This window comes from Lepidochelys kempii, chromosome 13, assembly GCF_965140265.1.
Source record: "Lepidochelys kempii isolate rLepKem1 chromosome 13, rLepKem1.hap2, whole genome shotgun sequence".
Taxonomy (NCBI): domain Eukaryota; kingdom Metazoa; phylum Chordata; order Testudines; family Cheloniidae; genus Lepidochelys; species Lepidochelys kempii.
The window spans coordinates 34,581,101-34,589,992 of NC_133268.1; the positions used below are offsets into that span (position 1 = coordinate 34,581,101).

Genomic DNA, 8,892 nt, shown 5'->3' on the forward strand with positions numbered 1-8,892 from the left:
CCCACCCGCCCCCTCCTCCCCCTCTCCCCCCCCCCCCCAAGTGGGAGCTGTAGTTGGGGTTCAGGTGGACACGCCGCCACACAAAGGACTGCATGATCCCTGGGTGGAGACGAGCAACACGCAGCCTGTGACTCTTCACCAGGGGAAACAAAGCCAAACTAGGTCTGCGATCCTCCTGGCGACGAAGCCCAGGTACATTTCACCTCCATGTAGCTGGCCAAGGTCAGCCCGATGCCCCCACCTGGGGTTCACTTCATCTAGCTACATGGAGCTAAAGTGCAGCGCCTTGTTCCCGGAGGCTGTCCCATGGGGAGGACAATGGTGAGTCTCCATGCTGCCGACAGCGGCTGCCTTCCATAGCATGCGTGAGAGTGATTGCACGTGTGTATATCTAGCATTCCTACCCACTGTCAGCCAGCCACAAGCTTGTGGGCAATCTAATTGGCCTTGCAGCCCAGCCCAGACTGGGGAATTTGCCAGAGAGAGCCCTGGCTGGGAGCCCAGGGGAAATCACTGCAAAACATCACTGAGTCTGTGTCTCTCTTTGCCTCTGCCTCTTCTCTGACAGCTGGCTCCATAGCTCAGCGGGAAACGCCCTGGCCTTGGAAACCAGGCATTGTGAGGTTTGCATCAGCAGTGTGCCCTTGTTGCCAAGAAGGTCAATGGCATTTTGGGATGTATAAGTAGGGGCATAGCGAGCAGATCGAGGGACGTGATCGTTCCCCTCTATTCGACATTGGTGAGGCCTCATCTGGAGTACTGTGTCCAGTTCTGGGCCCCACACTACAAGAAGGATGTGGATAAATTGGAGAGAGTCCAGCGAAGGGCAACAAAAATGATTAGGGGTCTAGAACACATGAGTTATGAGGAGAGGCTGAGGGAGCTGGGATTGTTTAGCCTGCAGAAGAGAAGAATGAGGGGGGATTTGATAGCTGCTTTCAACTACCTGAAAGGGGGTTCCAAAGAGGATGGCTCTAGATTGTTCTCAACGGTAGCAGATGACAGAACGAGGAGTAATGGTCTCAAGTTACAGTGGGGGAGGTTTAGATTGGATATTAGGAAAAACTTTTTCACTAAGAGGGTGGTGAAACACTGGAATGCGTTACCTGGGGAGGTGGTAGAATCTCCTTCCTTAGCGGTTTTTAAGGTCAGGCTTGACAAAGCCCTGGCTGGGATGATTTAACTGGGAATTGGTCCTGCTTCGAGCAGGGGGTTGGACTAGATGACCTTCAGGGGTCCCTTCCAACCCTGATATTCTATGATTCTGTGATTCTATGATCTCACCAGGGTGCTGCCTGCTCTTTCAGATGGGCAGGGGAAGTTTTGTACCAGGGAAAATCTGAGAATTAACCCCCAGGATTCCCAGCTCCCACCCACAGTAAGTCGCTTTAGTTATGTTCTTTGCATGAGCCCATTTTGAATTCTGCATCTCGGTTTCACTGTTCTGCCTGCCCCACAGCCCTGCCTCCAATCCTGGGAAGTACAAAGAGCTCGTGGGGGGTGGAGGAGGGTATCCCAAGGATCATGACATCACAGCAAGATGCAGTGCCCTGGGATCAGTGATAGGAGGTTAGGATAGAACATGGCTGCTCCTTCTGGGGAGCATGACCAGAAATGGTACCAGCCATGAGTGTGTGTGTGTATCCCTGCCACACCTGCTGGAGAGAATGAGCCTGTGTGTGTGTGTGTGTGTGTGTGTGTGTGTGAGAGAGAGAGTGTGTGAATGTAAGTGTGTACGTGACTCTTCCCTGCTGTCCGCAGTGGGAGGGGATGAGTCCTGTAGAGGTGTGGGTGGCTGCGGGTTATGAATTGGCATGTGTATGGGTACGGGTTTTTGTCTGGCTCTCCGTGTGTCTGTAGATAGATATGTATGCCTACACATCGTGAGGGCACCTCCTCCTGGCTGCACAGACTGTTAGTCTGGCACTTCTTCTGTCACGTACTGTCCCCACGGCTCCTCTCACTCTCAGCGCGCTGCCTCTTCGGGACTTGACCCTCCATCCCGGCCACTCTGTGTTTCCCCTCCTGGGGGTATCACAGGGCCAGTGGATCAGCTGACCTCATGCCGCTCCAGACAGGCTCCAATCCCTGGTTAGGTCCAGTGCCACTTTCCCAGTAGCTGGTAGGGGAACCCGGGCCCACTCACTGCTCTGGGTTCCAGCCCAGGAACCCCTATGTCCAGCAACTACAGTCTGCTCAATCTCAGACCCTGTTTCTGTTTCCCTGGGTGCCTTCCTGTGCGCCTTCTCTGCTCTATCTTCTGGCTCCCTCCTCCCTAGGTTTTCCAGCCTGAAGTCCCTCCTCCCAGAGAGTGACTGCAGACTCCTTCCCCTGCAGCCCCTTTCTGTTCTCAGCTTACTGGCTTTGTACAAGCCTAGCCTGCACCTGCTCTGCAGCACTGGCTTAGCCAGCCTGGTTGTCCCCCAGGTGCAGCCTAGCAGGTTAATTAGATCCGTCCCAAATACCTTAACCCTTTCAGGTGCGGTGTGGCATGAACACCCCCATCACACTGAGTATGGCGATGCATGTTTCTGTGTGTGTTTGTGATCACCAGCCAATTTGTCCTTGTGCTCACTGTTTAATAGTTATTTGTATGTGTAGATTGTCGGGCCAGTCAAGTACTGATAAACAGAGTTATGCGAATCTGTGTGAGAGGGACCGAGAATACGTGTACAATGTGTCTGCCCAGTGCGTCTGTGTAGAGTGCATATATGTGTGTATAAGGTGCATGCACGTCTGCATGAGGAAATGCACATCGGGATGTAAAACATGCGTGTGCATAAAGCGTGTGTGTCAGAGGCCAGGTCTACATCGCAAAGGTTTGCCAGCGTAACTCTGTTGCTCTGTGTGTGGAAAATCCTGTGCAGATGCTGACAGAAGAGACCTTTTACCGGAATCGCTTAATCATTGGTAGAGACTGTCAAAAATTGCCAATGCCGACTATATTCCAAGTCGTCATGGCGGGGTATTGGGAAAAGTTTTCAATTAGCAATAATCGCGCCTCGGATTAACCTCATTGGCTATGATACTGCCACTGTGCAAAGCACTGGCGAGGTGGGTTACCTATACCAGCAAAAGCTCCTTAGGTCGCTATTTACCACAGCTCCACTAGGAGGCTCTGCCAGTACAGATATGCTGGCACAGCCTTTTTAGCGTCAACTAGTCCTGCGTGGCTAGACTGAATGCATGATTATGTGTAAGCAGGGGAATGGCCCCGCTATTGTGGGGAACTTTCCTGGCTTCTGCACGACCCCAGTGAAGTGGGCTAGTGGAAGGATCTGAGTCCTCGCTCCCACTTCCTTTACCCAGAGGCCTCCCCGCCCTTGAGGACTCCCCTTCCACTCTCCTGCCTGGCAGAGTCCTTGTAACCCCAACAAGGCTGGGCCCAGGATTCCTGGGGGGCTCGACCCCCCAACCCTGATGTGTTCACCTAGGACAGGGGCTAGGGTGTCCCCACTGCGAGGTGCACTCTCTGCACTGGATGCTTCCCTGACCCACAGATCATTTCCTACAATTTAAAGCAAATGCAAGTTATTTAATCAACAATTATTTTTAAAAAGAATAAGGAAAAATGGAAAAGATGAAAGGAAAACACGTCACCCTACTCTGTGACAGGGAACATCACAAAGAGTGTCTCTGGATGTCAGGGCAGTTCACAGTCTGTTCCTTGTAGGTCCCAGGCCTCCTTCTCAGGCCCTGGTTGTGCTGCAGGGATACTGTGGGTTGGGGCGAAGGGATAGCTCAGTGGTTTGAGCATTTGCCTGCTAAACCCAGGACTGTGAATTCAATCCCTGAGGGGGCCATTTAGGGATCTGGGGCAAAAATTGGGGATTGGTCCTGCTTTGAGCAGGGGGTTGGACTAGATGACCTCCTGAGGTCCCTTCCAACCCTGATATTCTATCTGGTGGTGGCCACGCACCTCCAGGCTTTGGGTGCTGGGACCCTTCTTCTCAGCTTCAGCCCTCCCAGGTTAAGATCCCTCTCCCAGTCTGCGCTGGGCCCTTTGCCCAGGGTCCCCCCCGGCTGGCCCCAGTTGCTCACCGCACCTAGCTCCAGACTGCTCCAGCTCGACTGTTCTAGCTCTGGCTCCACTCTGCCTCAGCACTGATGCCGCTGCTCTGCCTCCAGCCCCCTGGGCTGCTTCTCTGGCTCAGTGGCTGCAGGTCTGCTCTCCCTGGGCTGTGTCTCTGGCTCTGCTGGCTGGCCCGGCTCTGCTCCCCAGCTCAGCTCGGGCCCCTGCTCTCTCCTTAGCTTGGCCCCACTCTGTCTGACCCACGCAAGTCCAGTCACACAGAGGACCGGACCCTCCCTGGCCTCCTGACTTCCTGATTAGCCTGCCCGGCCTGTCAGTCAGGCTGACCTGGAGCATTGGCCTCGCCATATTGTTCCTGGGGACTGTCAGTCTCAGGGTCCTGATTTCCCATTGACCCTTCCCCTTCCTTTTAGTACTGGAGCTAGCCAGCCAAAACACCCCTGCTGAATGTTAGTAAGGGGACAACAGTCTCCTTACATATGTATGGGGCTGGGGGGTGCATCTGTGTGTAGGGGCACATGTGTTCAGAAAGTGTGTGTGTGGGAGTGCTTGTATGCCTGTGCGTATAGAGTACATGGCTGGGAGTGTGTATGTTTTTCTGCAGAGACACTGCAGAAAAACCTGAGTGTCTCTGGATTAAGTTTAGAAGTGTGTGCAACAAGAGTGATGTAGTGGTGGGAGTCTGCTATAGACCACCGGACCAGGGGGATGAGGTAGATGAGGCTTTCTTCCGGCAGCTCACGGAAGCTACTAGATCGCATGCCCTGATTCTCATGGGTGACTTTAATTTTCCTGATATCTGCTGGGAGAGCAATACAGCGGCGCATAGACAATCCAGGAAGTTTTTGGAAAGCGTAGGGGACAATTTCCTGATGCAAGTGCTAGAGGAGCCAACTAGGGGGGGGCGCTTTTCTTGACCTGCTGCTCACAAACCGGGTAGAATTAGTGGGGGAAGCAAAAGTGGATGGGAATCTGGGAGGCAGTGACCATGAGTTGGTCGAGTTCAGGATCCTGACGCAGGGAAGAAAGGTAAGCAGCAGGATACGGACCCTGGACTTCAGGAAAGCAGACTTCGACTCCCTCAGGGAACGGATGGCCAGGATCCCCTGGGGGACTAACTTGAAGGGGAAAGGAGTCCAGGAGAGCTGGCTGTATTTCAAGGAATCCCTGTTGAGGTTACAGGGACAAACCATCCCGATGAGTCGAAAGAATAGTAAATATGGCAGGCGACCAGCTTGGCTTAATGGTGAAATCCTAGCGGATCTTAAACATAAAAAAGAAGCTTACAAGAAGTGGAAGGTTGGACATATGACCAGGGAAGAGTATAAAAATATTGCTCGGGCATGTAGGAATGTTATCAGGAGGGCCAAATCGCACCTGGAGCTGCAGCTAGCCAGAGATGTCAAGAGTAACAAGAAAGGTTTCTTCAGGTATGTTGGCAACAAGAAGAAAGCCAAGGAAAGTGTGGGCCCCTTACTGAATGAGGGAGGCAACCTAGTGACAGAGGATGTGGAAAAAGCTAATGTGCTCAATGCTTTTTTTGCCTCTGTTTTCACTAACAAGGTCAGCTCCCAGACTGCTGCGCTGGGCATCACAAAATGGGGAAGAGATGGCCAGCCCTCTGTGGAGATAGAGGTGGTTAGGGACTATTTAGAAAAGCTGGACGTGCACAAGTCCATGGGGCCAGACGAGTTGCATCCGAGAGTGCTGAAGGAATTGGCGGCTGTGATTGCAGAGCCATTGGCCATTATCTTTGAAAACTCGTGGCGAACCGGGGAAGTCCCGGATGACTGGAAAAAGGCTAATGTAGTGCCAATCTTTAAAAAAGGGAAGAAGGAGGATCCTGGGAACTACAGGCCACTCAGCCTCACTTCAGTCCCTGGAAAAATCATGGAGCAGGTCCTCAAAGAATCAATCCTGAAGCACTTGCATGAGAGGAAAGTGATCAGGAACAGCCAGCATGGATTCACCAAGGGAAGGTCATGCCTGACTAATCTAATTGCCTTTTATGATGAGATTACTGGTTCTGTGGATGAAGGGAAAGCAGTTGATGTATTGTTTCTTGACTTTAGCAAAGCTTTTGACACGGTCTCCCACAGTATTCTTGTCAGCAAGTTAAGGAAGTATGGGCTGGATGAATGCACTACAAGGTGGGTAGAAAGCTGGCTAGATTGTCGGGCTCAACGGGTAGTGATCAATGGCTCCATGTCTAGTTGGCAGCCGGTATCAAGTGGAGTACCCCAGGGGTCGGTCCTGGGGCCGGTTTTGTTCAATATCTTCATAGATGATCTGGAGGATGGTGTGGATTGCACTCTCAGCAAATTTGCAGATGATACTAAACTGGGAGGAGTGGTAGATACGCTGGAGGGGAGGGATAGGATACAGAAAGACCTAGACAAATTGGAGGATTGGGCCAAAAGAAATCTGATGAGGTTCAATAAGGATAAGTGCAGGGTCCTGCACTTAGTACGGAAGAACCCAATGCACAGCTACAGACTAGGGACCGAATGGCTAGGCAGCAGTTCTGCGGAAAAGGACCTAGGGGTGACAGTGGACGAGAAGCTGGATATGAGTCAGCAGTGTGCCCTTGTTGCCAAGAAGGCCAATGGCATTTTGGGATGTATAAGTAGGGGCATAGCGAGCAGATCGAGGGACGTGATCGTCCCCCTCTATTCGACATTGGTGAGGCCTCATCTGGAGTACTGTGTCCAGTTTTGGGCCCCACACTTCAAGAAGGATGTGGATAAATTGGAGAGAGTCCAGCGAAGGGCAACAAAAATGATTAGGGGACTGGAACACATGAGTTATGAGGAGAGGCTGAGGGAGCTGGGATTGTTTAGCCTGCAGAAGAGAAGAATGAGGGGGGATTTGATAGCTGCTTTCAACTACCTGAAAGGGGGTTCCAAAGAGGATGGCTCTAGGCTGTTCTCAATGGTAGCAGATGACAGAACGAGGAGTAATGGTCTCAAGTTGCAGTGGGGGAGGTTTAGATTGGATATTAGGAAAAACTTTTTCACTAAGAGGGTGGTGAAACACTGGAATGCGTTACCTAGGGAGGTGGTAGAATCTCCTTCCTTAGAGGTTTTTAAGGTCAGGCTTGACAAAGCCCTGGCTGGGATGATTTAACTGGGAATTGGTCCTGCTTTGAGCAGGGGGTTGGACTAGATGACCTTCTGGGGTCCCTTCCAACCCTGATATTCTATGATTCTATTATTCTATGTGTGCACGCACACGCGGAGTGCGTCTGGATGTCTCAGTGAATGTGTTTGTGAGTGTGTGTGTGTGTAGAGTGCTCTGTGGGGGTATGTGCTTTGTCAAACTGCTTGTGTTTGTGTCACTCTGTGGCCAAGGGTGCATTTGTCCCTGTGTCTGGCTGATCTGGGGCTTTCTCTCCAGCTCACCTTGTCGCCATCTGATCCCTGGAGTTATCCTGTTGGAGTGGGATCTGGGACAGGCTGGACTGGCTGGGCCTAGGGAGATCCAGGACAGGCAGGCTGGGCCCAGGGGGCTCCGGGGCAGGCTGGGCTGGCTGGACTGACAGGGGGAACCAGGGCAGCCCAGGCTGGCTGGACCCAGGGGGACCTGGAACAGGCCTGGCTGGTTGCATCCAGGTGATCTGGGGCAGGCCAGGCTGACTGGGCCCAGGGGGATCCGTGACAGGCTGCGCTGGTTGGATACACTATCAAGTCTGATGCTCTTTTTCTTCTGTCTTTCCCCCTGACCAGCCCAGCCCCTCAGATAACGACTGGGGAGGGGCTGGCTCCAGGGCCCACTGTTACCGGCTTGCCAGGCTCCCTCTGCACCAACTCCTGTCTGATTCACCCTGCAGTGTCCCCCAGTGCTCTTGGACTTGGGGCTTTGACACCCTCATAGTCCTGGGGCAAGCCGAGAAATGGCCCTAACGGGGCTGCCCCGACCCCATCAGCCTGGACCAGCCCAAGCTGATCCCGAGCAGGGAGTGAGGCCCGAGGGCCTGTCCCATGCTGCCCAACCCCTCTGGGTTGCCAGGTGTCAGTTAGGGTTGCCAACTTTCTAATCACAAAAAACTGAACACCCTAGCCCCACCCCTTCCCGAGACCCCACTCCCTACCCCAGCCCTTCCGTGAAGCCCCCCCACCCCACTCACTGCATTCCCCCTCCTTCAGTGGCTCACACTTCCCAACCCTCACTCACTTTCACTGAGCTGGGGCAGGGAGTTGGGGTGTGAGAGGGTCTCAAGGTTCCTTCCCCACTCTGAACTCTAGGGTACAGATCTGGGGACCTGCATGAAAAACCCTCTAAGCTTATTTTTACCAGCTTAGGTTAAAACTTCCCCAAGGTACAAACTATTTTACCCTTTGCCCTTGGACTTTATTGCTGCCACCACCAATCCTCTAAAAAATATATAACAGGGAGAGAGCCCGCTTGGAAACGTCTTTCCCCCGCCAAAATCCAAACCCTACAACCCGTTTCCTGGGGAAGACTTGATAAAAATCCTCACCAATTTGCATAGGTGAACACAGACCCAAACCCTTGGATCTTAAGAACAATGAAAAAGCAATCAGGTTCTTAAAAGAAGAATTTTAATGGAAGAAAAAGTAAAAGAATCACCTCTGTAAAATCAGGATGGTAAATACCTTACAGGGTAATCAGATTCAAAACATAGAGAATCCCTCTAGGCAAAACCTTAAGTTCCAAAAAGACACAAAAACAGGAATCTACATTCCATTCAGCACAGCTTATTTTATCAGCCATTTAAACAAAACACTCTAACGCATACCTAGCTAGATTACTTACTAAGTTCTAAGACTCCATTCCTGTTCTGTCCCCGGCAAAAGCATCACACAGACCTTTGTTTCTCCCCCCTCCAGCTTTGAAAG

General features: G+C 52.1%; 1 pseudogene; it reads right to left on the reverse strand.

Annotated features, from left to right (window-relative positions):
• Nucleotides 1-2,896: 2,896 nt before the first annotated feature.
• LOC140897433 (U4 spliceosomal RNA) lies at nt 2,897-3,046 on the reverse strand (annotated as a pseudogene).
• Nucleotides 3,047-8,892: the final 5,846 nt, after the last annotated feature.